The sequence below is a fragment of the Pleuronectes platessa genome, chromosome 2 (assembly GCF_947347685.1).
Source record: "Pleuronectes platessa chromosome 2, fPlePla1.1, whole genome shotgun sequence".
In the NCBI taxonomy this organism is placed as follows: Eukaryota; Metazoa; Chordata; class Actinopteri; order Pleuronectiformes; family Pleuronectidae; genus Pleuronectes; species Pleuronectes platessa.
In genome coordinates, this window is record NC_070627.1 from 28801166 (window position 1) to 28817408 (window position 16243).

General features: G+C 43.5%; 1 pseudogene; it reads right to left on the reverse strand.

Annotated features, from left to right (window-relative positions):
• Positions 1-387: 387 nt before the first annotated feature.
• Positions 388-13404, reverse strand: LOC128446622 (piggyBac transposable element-derived protein 4-like; annotated as a pseudogene).
• Between the last annotated feature and the right edge of the window lie 2839 nt (positions 13405-16243).

Genomic DNA, 16243 nt, shown 5'->3' on the forward strand with positions numbered 1-16243 from the left:
TTAATTTCTTTTGCGGTTGCTATACCAATTTTAATTTCTTTTCGTCCTGCGACTTAATTTCTGTTATTGTTTGCATTTCTGTTGTCATTTTATAGTATTTGGTTCTCGGACCTTAATTTCTTTTCGGTCATATGACTTTTATTTAAGTTCGGTCCCCGCCGACCTTTTACTAAGTTCCACATCTAGGCCCTGCTCTCACCATGGCTTAACTTGGTCCGGCGACCTTAACCTTTGTGTCGTGTTCGTTTCTCCCCCCTTACTTTGGTGCTCCCGGTCAAATTTGACCGGCCTGTTTTAACTGCCCTTACATTAACACAAAAACCATTGATCGTCACCAAATTGTATTTAACTCGCTTTTAACCTGTAAACAATGTCTCAGACTACTGGTTACATGAATAACTGCAGTGAATAGACACAGAAATTGAAAGTTGTATTCCAAAATTAACATTTATTGTAGAAAAATCAAAACAGAGACCAAATTCTCAGGGTGTGTGTGTGTGTGTGTGTGTGTGTGTGTGTGTGTGTGTGTGTGTGTGTGTCATTTTGCAATCAGGTCACAGTGTGTCTTGCAAACGTAAGCATCACATTTGAAACATGTAAGACTTGTCTTATTGTCTCTAGGGGCACATAGCTTGCATCTCTTCCGTTTCTGCCCCTGTTTTGGGGGGAGAGTGGCCAGGGCTGGGGCTTGCAGACTCCTCACCAGACTGCAAGAGGCTGGTGTGCGGGGAAGGTGCTGGCGCCGTTGAATTAGAGGAGTCACTAAAGCTTTCCCAAGCTCTCCCAGGAAGAGTCTCCTCTTGAAACATTTCCCCTGATTCCAGGCTGGGTCGATCGCTGTCCACACCACATATGCATTACATGCAGACACATCGAGGATGTTGTGGAACACAGCCACAGGCCAACGAGCTGTCATTCGCTTGCAGGTGTATGTACCAGTAAGCTGCAATGAAAGAAACAATAATGAATAGATTGGAAACAATATTGAACCTGTCTTACACAAAATGCAATGTTTTACATGAATACAAGTAAATCAAATGCATGACAGATGAAAATATACATTACCTTATCAAGGCAATCAACGCCTCCTTTGTTTCTGTTGTAGTCCAGGATGATCTGGGGCTTCCTGTGCTCTGCTTCGCTGACAGCGGTGTCTTTGTGTAGAGTGCTCATCAGGATGACATTTTTATTTTTCTTGGGCAAATATGACACAAGACTGTGTGTCAGTGAAAGCAAATTTGGATGAGAGTGCCTCTCTCCCTCTGGTCGACACCAGTGCAGGGGGAAGTTGAGGCTTGTTCTTCCTCACTGTCCCCACCATGGTGAGCTTTCTTTTCAGCAGCTCCTGACCAAGCCCATGTGATGTGAAAAAGTTATCACATGTGATGTTATGCCCCTTGAGACCGGCTGTCATGTCCAACACAACACGCATGCCTTGGTTTTTTTCTGGCCTTCCAGTAACAGGTTTCCCTGTGTAAACCTGCATATTCCAGGCGTAGCTGCTCCTGGCATCACATGCTGCCCAGATCTTGATCCCATACTTGCCTGGTTTGCTTGGGATGTACTGTTTGAATGGACAGCGACCTCTGAAAGGGACCAGGTGCTCGTCCACTGTCACCTCAGGGCCTGGATTGTACATCAGTGGTAGGCGCTCCACCCACCTGTCCCAAACGTTCCTGATGGCAGCCAGTTTGTCGTCTCGCCAGCGGAAAGGTCGTGTAGCTCTGTCATCAAATCTGATAATTCTTGAGAGGACATGAAACTGTTGCAGGGACATAGTTGACCGGAATATAGGCCTCCCTGACTCTGCATCCCACAGACTTTTTGTAGCCTCATTGTTGGACCGATGTACTCCTGCTAGAATCAACAGACCCATGTAGGCTTGGAGGTCTACCTGGTCCAAGGCCTTCCATGTGTCCGCAAACACACGCCCCCCTTCCAGGTTTGTCATCGCCAGTATAATTTCCACAATGGACTCTGGTAAAAAGAGTTGGAAGCTGGACTTGATGTCATCCACACGAGATGTTGCATACCGTGTTGGCCCTGGTGACATCCTAATGATATTTTCCCCTCTTGTTCTGCCTCCTCTGTCCTGGGGGGATGAATACCAGAGCAAGTTGCCATCCTTGGACTGGAATGTCACCTCAGGTGTGTCTTCCCCAGGTGCCTCTTCCCCAGGTGCCTCTTCCTCAGGGGCCTCTTCCTCGCCATATGTTGACTGTTCGGTCTCATGATGGTCTGGATCAAAATCAGGATCGTTGTCTTCTATTTCTGAAACATCCTCCTCTATTTCTGGTTCAACTCCAATCCCGTCTTCATCAGTTTGAAAAAAAAGGTCAAGAGCCTCTCTGACAGAAAAACGTCTGATCGGGCGCCGACTCATTGTGTTCAGAGTAAAATAAGAGCAATGCACAAGCAAGCTATATATAGGGGATCTGTGAGAAGATATCATACGTTTTGTATCGAAAGTGTGGTTCACGTGGGGGGATGGACACATTAGCCCGGGAAAGAGCCAGGTTCCCATAACAAACACCTAATTGGTAACTTTGAAGTGTTACACGTTTAGTCTGGAAGGTGTGGTTCACGTAGGGGGACAGGCACATAAGCACGGGAAAGAGAGGACACATGGTCAGTCTGAAAGGGGTTCACGTGGGGTGGAGTGTGTGTGTGCGTGCGTGTATGTGTGTGTGTGTAGGTGTGTGTGTTTGTGTGTGTGCGTGTTTGTGTGTGCGTGTGGTGGTGGTGGTGGATTTGTGGTTGTGTACTATCTGATGAATGAACACAATCTAGGGTCACCCATTCATTTCCTATGGCGGTCATTTTTGACCGGGAACACCACAGGTGTTACAAAGTTGACTAAACAACTCAAAATTCAATGAAAGTAGTGATCAGCAATTGTAAATGTTAAAATGCCTAGTGTGGAGGATATCATAAGCCCTTGAGACAATAAAATGTAAAACACAATATTTATGATTGATCGAAATGGAAATCGGTCAGATTTGACCCGAACACGACACAAAGTTAAGTTTGCCATGCAATTTAATTTATTTTGTGGTTGCTACACCAATCTTAATTTCTGTTTGTCCTGCGACTTAATTTCTGGTATCGTTCTCATTTCCGTTGTCATTTTATATTATTTGGTTCTCGGACCTTAATTTCATTTCGGTCGATTGACCTTTCGTTTAAGTTCGGTCCCCGTGACTTTTTACTAAGTTCCACATCTAGGCCCTGCTCTCACCATGGCTTAACTTGGTCCGGCGACCTTTATTCAAGTTTGCCATGCAATTTAATTTATTTTGTGGTTGCTACACCAATTTTAATTTCTGTTTGTCCTGCGACTTAATTTCTGTTATCGTTCTCATTTCTGTTGTTATTTTATATTATTTGGTTCTTGGACCTTAATTTCATTTCGGTCAATTGACCTTCTACTTAAGTTCGGTCTCCACTGACCTTTTGCTTAGTTCTACATATAGGCCCTGCTCTCACCATGGCTTAACTTGGTCCGGCGACCTTTACATAATTCTGCCATGCAATATAAATTCTTTGCGGTTGCTACACCAATGTTAATTCCGTTTGCACTTCATTATCCATTCTGGCACTTTAACTTCTTTATGTGCGTCTACATTTTAGATCCCGGGTCATCTCTATATTTCTATCTGATAAATGTTATAATTATTGTCTGTTTTCCAAAGCATGTTTATTTGCTTAGGATGCCACAACACGAGGTAAGACTCATCATTATCTCACTCTCCTGTTCCCTTCTTCGTCTTATTTCTTTTTGGGGGTATTCCTGTTCGATGTTCTGCTACACCCCCTTCTAAATCCTGATGACATCTCACAGGGGTCTAAAATGCCAAAGACTGTTTAACATTCACATTCCTGTGCGTGTAAAATGAAATAAATATAATCTGTTAAATTGGAAATCAAGTCTCTCCTGATTGAAATGAAGCTAGCGTAAGTTCAGTCAGGTAGACTTAACCTGCAGACGATCAGCTGATCAGGGGCGTTCCTAAACATAGGAACGCCCAATGGAGGACTTAACCTGCCTAGTGATCAGCTGATTGGGGGCGTACCTAATCATCCAATCAGGTCGGGCGCGGTCTCTGTCAGCCAGTCATTTAGCAGCTGTCAAACTTTAAAAGTCCCTTTCCTCTCTTCCTCAGCCTGCCATCATTCAGCGACTCGCGAAACCCCTCCTCCACCCCATTCTCCTCCCGGCTCGAAGGACATTTACCTCATCCGGATCACGACCTCAACGGATCGCGGATTACGCCAACGGATCGAGGATCATAGCAGCGCCCAATCATGGCGGCAGCTGATCGCGGACAAAGAATATTCAAAACTACCTATCAATATACGATAACTAGTGGCATTCATTGCACTTCTGTCCATCCCGGAAGAGGGATCCCTTGCATGCGTCTCTTCCTGAGGTTTCTACTTTTTCCCTGTCAAGGTTTTTGTAGTTTTTCCTTACCCTTGTGAGGGTTGAGGGCAGAGGATGCCACACTAGCAAGTTCAATAGGACTACAAGCATAAGATTTGCCTTCCAAACATACATTAGACGATAAACCACCACCAGTGTCTAGACCCCGGGGGGTATTCCTGTTCGATGTTCTGCTACACCCCCTTCTAAATCCTGATGACATCTCACAGGGGTCTAAAATGCCAAAGACTGTTTAACATTCACATTCCTGTGCTTGTAAAAAGAAATAAATATAATCTGTTAAATTGGAAATCAAGTCTCTCCTGATTGAACTGCTTTTGGGTTCATCTGTTAACCACAATTGAACTGAACACCATGGACCCAGCTGGTATTATTCAACACACCCTCTCTTCCCAAGGTGCCTTTTTCAGACAGCAGGATTCAATTTGAGTTATTGATTTTTTTGGGATGCAGTTTAACAAAGAGAGAAACTTAGCAAGGCAAATATAAAGATAGAGTAAATATAGTTAATTTACTAATGTAATGTTAAAATCAAATGCAGACCATGACACTAAATTATAATTTTGCAGTTTGGAACATTCACACATATTTTGACATTCTGTTTTTAATCCAGCCATTAACGATCTATACCACTTATCCTTTGAGAGTTGAACTAATCTGATAATGGGTAAGAGGCATGTTACCCTCTGGACAAAATTTCCATCCATCCAAAAATGCAACAAATTGGCAAAGTACAAAGATTTTTAAATATAATAGACTTGATCAACATGCAGAGCTTGTCTTCCCAAGTGTTTCAGAAGCAGCCATCAGACCTCAGCACATACGGTGATAAAATAACCTATATTATGTGGTTACTCAGGGGATAATTTTTTAGCTGAACTACAGCATCCCGGAAGAATTGGCCATTTTCAGTTTGTCTTTGATTGTTTCAAATCACTAGCTACCAGGCTAGACAGTAGCATTGGGGATGCTGGTGAGCCAGACCAAATGCTGTTTTATGCTTTTCTGTGTTTGAATAATACATCTCTGTATTTGTCTATCTGGTACATTCTGGGGCAGATAAAAACTTTTGAACAAGGATTTGTGCCAAGATTCTAGATCAATGGTCACCAACCTGTCAATCGTGACTGACCAGTCCATCTGGTCAGTCTTCACTGTCGATCCCTGTAATGCTCTTTGCTTTCCTTCAGTGCATTTACTTTGAAACAGGTTTGTGTTCTCTGCAGAACATATTGTTGAACCGAGATCTAAATATTGTGCATTGAACAGATGCTGTAAATATGAATTGATAATAATGTAAATATTGTGCATTGAATAGTTGCATAACTGCCTTTCTTTATATATATTAATGCTCATAAGCCTTTAACAGAAATTGCAAAAATGTCAAATATGAGCGTCTTGGGTGTTTTTTTTGGAAGATATTCGGATGGTGTATTACGTATTAAAAGGGATCTTGGGCTTGAAAACGTTAGTGACCACTGTTTAAAAATACTTTTTGATCTTGTTACTCAGCAGATTGCTCCAGTGTTCGGTTTCTCCGCTGGAACTATTGTGAACAGATCCAATCCTACGTCCCACACTTCCCCCAATGCACATCTGGTCCTTGGACATTCCAGATTAGTTGAATGTAATTCCCAAATTGACTGGGCAACTGGTAAAGTTGCGAAATTGAGTTAGTATTTCCATTCATGCGTCCAATCTGCTTGACTGCTCTTTCTCCAACAGAGGTCAGTATTACCACACCAGATCCAGACCCTCCTGATTTGTCTTCAGCTCCACCTGAATATAATGACTAAAGGCCGGCGCATGCTTTTGCAACTGCGTCTGCGGCTTTTCACGCCGCTGTGGCGTAGGACTCGTTGTCATTCATGCTTATCCAAGCGTTGCGCATTACAAAGCAATGCCCCGCCAGAACACTAGGCGGAGTAAAGTGTTTTGTCGAAGACGACCTTAAAGACGCCTTCTTTCTTCTTCGTCGACTGTTTATTTACATCGCCACAGCGGCTTCTCATAGCCTTTTTCTGGCGGACAAAATTTGTCCGCCAGAAAAAGTCAGTGACGGGTTATCCAAGTGGTCATACGTTCGGATCTCTTCTGCCAACCACTCTTCTATTTGGTCCATATTCGTTCTTCTAAATCTTCCGTTGTTTCTGCAGGTATTACGGGGCATGAAACCGGAAATGCGACTCCGGACGGGATGTAGTAAGCAGACCAATCACAGCCTTGCGGGGTGTGAGGCTCGCGTCGCTTTGCCGTCCAATTAGAAAAATTGGGCGACGCACGCAAGCACGTAAGAAGGGATACATAAGCACGTAAGGGGCCCAGAAGGGCTCTTGCGCTTGCGGGCCCGTGAAAATGCAGAAGCATGCAGATGGCCCTGGCTCTACCTTCACATTGGTCAGTTGACTTTGCCATCATTCTGTTTCCTAGGGTCACTTTAACATCTGGTGGTGCTGTGCAACCTGTTCAGAAAGATGGAGCCAATTGAGAAATACGTAAACAAGTCTCAAATATCATTCACCCAGAGTGTTGTTCCTGTAATTATTATACAGGCTTAAACAATATACAAAAAAATGTTTAACTACCACTAATCAACACTGCGTTTAAACCCATTCACAGTGACACAGTTTCATCATGCATTAGTGAAATGCATGCCATTTGGTGCTGAAGATAATATTGTAAAAGATTTCAATACCTACCAGGGCCACTTTGAATATCTGTTCATGCTTTTTGGTTCAACCAACTGCCTTCCAGGTGCTTGTCAATAATGTTGCTCTTTTCCCTTTGCATTTTCAAAATCTATTCTGCACCTGTGTAGTTTTGCATCACCAATGCGGCTTTGGGGAGTTGCAATTAGACAATAGAAAAGCTTAAAAAGCTTAAACATCTATCCGTGGTTGACCATTGTGCATGCTTTTGCACTTTAAGCCACTTCTGGTTAACATAGAACCCAAACATATGCAGGTAAAGCTTTTTCAGTCATGAAAAAAAAGCATCCAGCCGCCAGGACTGCCTTCACAGTATCAACAATCATGAGTTTATGCCATTTTGATTATAATAACATAGACATTATGTTTTCATCAATGTGTCCCACTCATTACTTTTGCTCTGTCATAATCGTGTCCATCTAATCATGTAGCTTGTTGAAAGTCAAGGTTTTCCTGTACTGCCCCATCTTTCTAGGACCAAAGGACCAATGATATCTACTCTTCTTGTTTAGGTCTTCAACGTTGACAAATAACACTTTCACTTACTTCCTCAGATAAATCATTACAGAGCATTATAGGATTTAACTCTGTATTCTAATAGTATTTTGTGTTTACTTGATTTTTACTACTAAGTAATGGTTTGCTGTTATTTCAAAAATGTCTAAATCTGTCATCTGCCTCGCTTTCTCTTTTTGTTCAGTGCTTTTAAAATAAGTGTGTTAGCTAATGTTTTGATCTGTATTTAATTTGCTTGTATTTTCATGCTGTACACATTTTATGGCATAGAGCAAGAGTCTGTCAGTATTCTCTTATTGTGCTTTCTCCATGCAAACATGGCATTGACATGACCCTCAGTTTTTAAAGCCCCCCATCTTTCCATGCTGACTTTTATCAATGAGTGCAACCCAGTGGGATTTGAATAAGCATAATGAAGTACTTCAAATTTTCACATGCAGAACAGTAGGCAGCAGCCCAGGAGTTCTCCAGCCATGACTGCTTTAAAAAGATGCAGTCGAAAGACTGCTTCCTTTCGCTTCCTGGTTCTTGACCTCTTCCCCGGAGTCCCACATCGTGGATTATTATCTGTGGATCTCGTATCAGTGAACGTAATGGTGGATCCAGTATGGCGGATTTCGTATCGTGCTGGCATCTGATAATGGTGGTGGACTAAAATCGAGGTGGTAGCTGATGGTAGATCCTGAAGGCGGCAGTGGATAATAAAGATCTTGATGGTAGATCATGATCTTGCTGGCTGCTTACTAGGGATGAGCGAGTACAGCATTATCTGTATCTGTATCTGTATCTGTTAACCATATGAATTATCTGTATCCGTATCCGTACTCGATGTGGGCGGGGCCTAACCAGGAAGTGGGTGTGATTTAACCAGGAAGTGGGCGGGATTTAACCCGGAAGTAGGCCGGGTTGTCTTGAAACGGGCGGGGCTTTAACCAGTATGTTATTTTAAGCATGCAATTGATATGGGTTGATCAAAAATTGTTATATTTATTGCTGATTAGAGAACTATACACAGCAGCATCAGCATTGAGCTTCAGATCAATGATTTTGATCACAATAGCAAATGAACTATTTACAGAACAAGTTTTGCAACAATGAATACAACACATGCTGTTGCAATTATGAAGTGAAATGTAATAACAAGTATTTTCATAATCAACATAACCTTCTTTTTTAACTTTGACATTTTTTTATGATTTTTGTATTTTTATTTTTTTTAAAATTTATTTCCACACCAGGTGTGTGTGTGTGTGTGTGTGTGTGTATGTTTATGTGTGTGTATGAGTGAGTAAGAGAGAGACATAGAGAGAGAGAGGGGGAGTGTGTGTGTGTGTGTGTGTGTAGCTTAATTTGTAATATTTGTTATACCACTACTACCTACAACGTGTCAGACACTCAGTGCGTGAAGTAAAATAAAACTGGTTAGAGCCTACTGACGGTTTAAAAAAAAAAAAAAATCCAACGAGAGAGAGAGAGAGACGCGAGAGAGAGAGAGAGAGACGCGAGAGAGACGCGAGAGAGCCACGAGAGAGAGAGAGAGAGAGAGAGAAGCCAGAGAGAGAAGCCAGAGAGAGAAGCCAGACACTCAATGCGTGAAGTAAAAAAAAAAAATTCTCCGACAGGCAGAGACGCAACGCGAGTCGCTTTCTACCAGCACCACGTCTGAACGAACACACGTTTAACAGAACTCTACTGGTTAATAAGTAAGTACAAACTGAAATAAAAACAAACTTCAAGCTGAAGAAACCCTAAACGTTAACGGAAAAGACCCGCGAACCTGAGTGACTGAGAGACAGAGAGCTGTTCTGTGTGTGAGTGAGCAGAGCGGTGTGTGAAGGGGAGGAGCGCTGTGACGCTCTGTGAGGATTTTCATTCAGTCCGAGCACAGATAATGACTCGTATTACTCGTATAATACTCGTGCTCGGCAAAAGTGCTTTATCCGTACCGGATACTCGTTTCAGCCGAGTATCCGGCTCATCTCTACTGCTTACCATAGACTATGATTGCAGCAGGACTGCTTTATATATAATATTTAACCTAGGAAACTTGACTGTTACTGACAATAATCTATCAATTCATTGACCTTCAGTTATTCTTCAAAATGTTTATTCTAATCAATGCTGCAAATACACTTATCTTGCTGATGTTCTCCTTTACACTTGACATCTATTGCACTTTTGTCCATCCTGGGAGAGGTATCCCTCATATGTGGCTCTCTCTGAGGTTTCTACGTTCTTTTTACTCTGTTAAAAGGGTTTTTAACCCTGTTAAAAGGTTTTTTTAGTAGTTTTTCATTAGTGTGGATACGCCGGCGAGCTAGTTCTGGGAGGCAACTCGAGCTGCGCTGCGCCAATCATGTTACATACATCATGTGACGTACATCATGTGACACATCTCACTCTCCACAACCATTTATAATACACACCAACCTTAGCAGGTGGTCTATTTAACCTGAGAGACATTTCCCATCAATCTTGCTCGCACTGCTGCTGCAGTATTACCACCAGTTGTTTCAGTGTCTCAGCGGTTGACCAAGTGACCGTTGTTCCTCCGTGGATCGTTGTCTCTCTCAATCCGAGTGAGTCCTCCTCCAAAGTAGTTCGCTTTATTTCCGAAATTTAGGCTCGGTCCTTCGAGATTCACTACGTGTGAATCGGACGTCAAGCGTCTGTGCCACGACTCCCGCGCGCCTCTCGGCGCGCACCACATCCTGGAGGAGCTGCGCATGCGAAGCGTTTAATTCATCGGGTCTGAGCCACGAGTAAGTTTCAGCTACTTCTTGACTAAAGGCGAATCTGCGAGGCCGAGCAAACGCTGGCGGCAGCGTCGCTGACTGCTTCCTCCCTGGCCCTCTCTGCTCCACCAACTTCTCCCTCACCTCTGGATGTTGTCCCTTGGAGGCAGAGGAAGCGCGCCTGGATCCGCTGGGGCTTTCATCCGTTCTCCTCTGCGGAATGAAGTCTGCACTAAACGTTATGAATGAAACAATTCAGTCTCGAATCACACGCCATCTTCCCTGCACGTGATGTAAACAACACTGGCGTGCCGGTCCGTGTTTTAATACTTCTTGGTACGTCACTCCAGCAGGGTTATGGGACCTGTAGTCCCATCTCCAGCAATGGGTTCAAGGCTCCTGTCTCCTGACAACATTCCCCTTCCCAAAGAAATCAAATTCTAGCAGGTAATCTGTTTTGTTGTTCTGGAAACATTCAATTATATGAATATAATATAATATAATATATATATATATATATATATATATGTGGGTAGAGTGGTCTTCCTCCAACCAGAGGTCGGTGGTTCAATCCTCAGTCTTCCCATTTGCATGCCAAAGTGTCCTTGGGCAAGATAATGAACCCCTTAAATGGGCCCTCATAGATGTTGAATGCACTAATTGTAAATAACTTATTAATATGACTTCTTATGACTTCCCCAATGGCTTCAACCAGGGCTTGAACTGCTCGTGTTCCAACCGCGACTCTTTGAATTTACACTTCCCCATTGCCTACTCCTTTACAGCCATATAAATAATTATTAGTGCAATATTTGCAGCTAACCGTCCTCTAACGGAAGATCGATAACGACAAACGCTATTCGTGCCGCGGTCTCTTGCTCTGTTGCCTAGCTACGTCGCTCGAGCCCCGTCCCCGCTTGAACGCCTGGTATTGGACTAGAATAAATTAATTCACATAAACTTTTAACATTCTTTGGACAAACATGCTATTCACATCGAAAAACAAAACAGTTCACTAGGTAGTGTATTATCCTGCAGGCCAATGCGCCTTTGGTGAATGGCGCACATAACAGTCTCACTAGGTAGCATATTCTCTTGCAGGCCAATGCGCCTATGGAGAATGGCCACACCGCGGCGGTGAATGGCGCACACAACAGTCTCACAAGGTAGTATATTATCTCGCAGGCCAATGTGCCTACAGAGAATTGCCACGCCGCGGCGGCGAATGGCGCACTCTTAGCAGATACTCTAAGGTCTGTAGAGGTCTAAACTGATATATCAACTTTAAAACTTTTCAAGAACCTCCGGATACCCTGATATAAATAAATTAAATTAATCACAACATAAACAAAACCTCTGCCCATAGAGAGGAAGTTTCAATAGTGACAATCGCTATTCGTGCCACGGTCTCTTGCTCTGTGACAATCGTTGCCTTGCTACGTCGCTCGAGCCCCGTCCCCGCTTGAACGCCTGGTATTTTGTTGCGCTGTCGTGAGGACTAGAATAAATGAATTCACATAAACTTTTAACATTATTTGGACAAACATGCTATTCACATCGAAAAACAAAACAGTTCACTAGGTAGTGTATTATCCTGCAGGCCAATGCCCCTTTGGAGAATTGTTAAATTCTGGTGCATATGTTGCCATGTGCTATACACCGCGTTCCACATTATTATGCAAATTACACTTTGCTCAGATTTTCCTAAATAGTAATGCACAGCCAGTCAGTATAATTTTCAAGTCATCAACTGTTAAGAGTATAATTCAAATTTTATTGAACAAACCTCCCAATGATAACAGTATTTTTTTCAAAAATGAAAAACTCAAAATGCAGTGTTCCAAATTATTATGCAGAGTTTCTGAGTTTCAAAGTTTCAAGATATTTTATAGGTTGTAAAGAACTAAAAATTGTCATTTGTTGAATTTGCAGCATTAAGAGGTCATATTTACTGAAATCAAAAAAAGTTTTAATTTTAACAGGTCAAGTTACATGTTAACATAGGACCCCTTCTTTGATATCACCTTCACAATTCTTGCATCCATTAAACTTGTGAGTTCTTTGATAGTTTCTGGTTTAATGTCTTTGCAGGATGCCATAATAGCCTCCCAGAGCACCTGCTTGGATGTGAACTGCCTTCCACCCACATAGATATTTTGCTTGATGATGCTCCAAAAGTTCTCAATAGGGCTAAGGTCAGGGAAGATGGGGGCCACACCATGAGTTTCTCTCCTTTTATGCCCATAGCAGCCAATGCCCCAGAGGTATTCTTTGCAGCATGAGATGGTGCATTGTCATGCATGAATATGATTTTGCTTCAGAAGGCACGGTTCTTCTTTTTGTACCACGGAAGAAAGTGGTCAGTCAGAAACTCTACGTACTTTGCCGAGGTCATTTTCACACCGTCAGGGACCCTGAAGGGGCCTACCAGCTCTCTCCCCATGATTCCGGCCCAAAACATGACTCCGCCACCTCCTTGTTGACGTCTCAGCCTTGTTGGGACATGGTGGCCATTCACCAACCATCCTCTACTCCATCCATCAGGACCATCAAGGGTTGCACGGCACTCATACGTAAACAAAACAGTTTGGAAGTTAGTCTTCATGTAGTCCTGAGCCCACTGCAACCTTTTTTGCTTGTGAGCTTGGTTTAGGGGTGGCCGAATAACAGGTTTAAGGACACTTGCAAACCTCTTGAGCATCCTAAATCTTGAAGTTCGCGAGACTCCAGAGGCACCAGCGGCTTCAAACACCTGTTTGCTGCTATTCAATGGCATTTTAGTGGCTGCTCTCTTAACCCTACGCATTTGTTTGGCAGAAATCTTCCTTATTTTGCCTTTGTCTGAACGAACCCGCTTGTGCTGTGAATCAGTGACAAATTTCTTCACCGTCCGATGATCACGCGCAATTCTTTTGGAAATATCCAATGTTGTGATACCTTGACCAAGGTATTGCACTATTTGCTGCTTTTTAGCAGCAGAGAGATCCTTTTTCTTCCCCATTTTGCCTGAAACATGTAGCTTGCTTAATAATGTGGAACATCCTTCTTAAGTATTTTTCCTTTGATTGGGCTCACCTGGAAAACTAATTATCACAGGTCTCTGAGATTGATTTCAATCATCCAAATAGCCCTGAGACACAATACCATCCATGAGTTTAATTAAAAAACTAAAAAATGAATGTTTATGACCCTTAAATCCAATTTGCATAATAATGTGGAACGCGGTGTATACTCCCATATAGGGAACCTCACTAGGTAGTATATTCTCCCGCAGACATTGCGCCTACAGCAAATGACCACACTGCAGGGGTGAATGGTGGGCATAGCAGTTTCACTAGGTACCATATTCTCCTGCAGGCAATGCGCCTATGGAGAATGGCAACACCGCGGCAGTGAATGGCGCACATAACAGTTTCACTAGGTAGCATATTCTCTTGCAGGACAATGCGCCTACTGAGAATGGCCACGCCACGGCGGCGAATGGAGCACACATAGCAGATACCGATCTATACATCAGGCTCCGAATTTGTGCAGTTTTGGGGGGTTAGAAGTATTTGCTCATCACTCCCATCATTCCTGTGTAATCATATGGGGGAGTGATTAAGTTGGAGCCTAGACGCCAAACGCTAAATCTGTTGTAATAAATATATTACATGATCGAACGCAGGGCCGGTCTTTCCTTAAGGCGACATAGGCGGTTGCCTAGGTTGCCACTCAGAGGGGGGCGCCAAAAACTGCGGCCAGCAAAAACAAAAAAATGTAAAAATAAATATATATATTTATTTTTTTTGCTGGATAGAGTTTTTTGCGCCACCTTCTAAATGTGGTATGCCCCAAAATATTGTTTTTAATTACTTACACATTATTTTAAGATTATTCCTAATAATATACGTGATAGTCACGTGAGTTTATGCAGGGCCGGTCTTTCCTACAGGCGACATAGGCGGTTGGGTAGGGCGCCACTCAGAAGGGGGCGCCAAAAACGTGGGCGAGCAAAAAAAATTAAAAGTAAAATAAAAATAAAAATATTTATTTTTACTGGGCAGAGTTTTTTGCGCCCCCTTCTATATGTGGTATGGCCGAAAATATTGTATTTAATTACTTTTAAAGTAATTTAAGTAGTTTCATTAGAGAAATCAGTAAATGACAGCAGCACTCAGGTGGAACGTTTGGAACGGGAGCAGTTGCACCCCGTAATTTGTCTTTGGGGGTAACGTCCGCCCACATGCCAGGTGCAGTCTGGATGAGGAACTGAATGGTCGCGATAGTATATTGTTTACTTAACAGTGTGTAGTTCAGCTCCCACACACAAAGACTCTGTAATTAAGTCATGTATTGTTATTGTGCCTTTTAAAGACCAGTTATAAGCAGGGGTTAGTTTGTGCCGGATCCTGCCGGAACAGGATCCGGCACCTCTTGGTTTTGGCCTGCCCATATTCCGGAACTTATTTGGGCTGATCCGGTACCTCTCGTTTAGAAAAAAATATTAATACAGAGCTGCCAACTCTCACGCTTTCGGCGTGTGACACACATCCAATTTCACACATCCAATTTCTCACGCCCCAAAAAAAAGTGATTTCTTACAAATGGCCAATACGTCGATCGCGAAGGCAGTGTGGGCCGGCGCCGCCACGCCCCCCCCCCCCCCGACAAGAGGTCCGCCGCGGACGAGGTTCGCTACATCGTCCAGGGCGGGGGGTGGCGGCGGCGGCGGCGGCTAAAGACACACCGCCGCTGACGTTTTGTAATAAATCTCTCATTTGATTTTTGTGTTTGCAACTTGTGTTTCTGCTTGCGCGGCTATATTTTGGTCACCCCCGACAAAATCTCACACCAAGGTTTTTTGAAAAGTTGGCAGCTCTGTTAATATTAATTTTTTTTTTTTTAAATGCATAAAATAAAACAATAATATTCATATAATAATTCACAGAACAAATCCCATGAATTTCATGTTGTTTATTAAGATAAAACGACGTCATTTGAAAGATTCGGAGATCTGTTGTTGATGCACCCTGCTTCGCAGACAAAAACTTTTGAAATTTGCCGCATCTGGGGTGCAAGCAGCAGAGAGGAACAAAGAGTTACCTGTTCAATGCAAACATGTCAAAAAGACAGTTGAATTTACTGTCCTTTTTCAAAAAGAAGGAAGAGTTGCATGACGCTTCGAAACGAGTCAGAAAAGCCTCGACAAGTGGCGACAAGGGCAGTTGCAGCGGTCATGTTGACGAGCAAAACCGGCTGCAGCAGGAGACTAGCTCCGCAACCGCTAGCCAGCTTCACCGACAGCTAGCCAAGCCAGGGCAGGAGGCCGGTACCGCGGCAGCAGCAGGTCAGGTTGCCCGCCAGCCGGAGCAGGAGCTAGCTACAGCGCCAGCAGTCAGCCAGGTGGTCCACCAACAGCCGGAGCAACAGGTGGGAACCGCAGCATCAGCTGGCTTGATTTCACAGCAGGATTCAGAAGGAGAGGAGAGGAGAACGCTTTGAGTGGAGAAGAGTGTGGGACGTCCAGCGACAGGTCAGGGATGGGATGCACACTGACAGCAGCTCAGTTCAAGGTGAAACAGACTGGCCCGAGGACGCAGGTGCGCTGTATTGAGAGACTGAGGTTGAGTCGCTCTGCCAGCGCTTTAACATTGCCACCCCGCGCGCAGTCATACGGGCCTACAGAGAACACAGAGACTCGGATGGAAAAGACATCCCCGATGAACTGATGGAGTTACTTGTTGCTGTCAACAGCATTCCTATTGCGAGTGCTGAATGTGAGCGCGGATTTTCGCAAATGAACTTAATTTGCACTCCCAACCGTACCTCTCTGCTCACATCCACCATATCATCTTTAC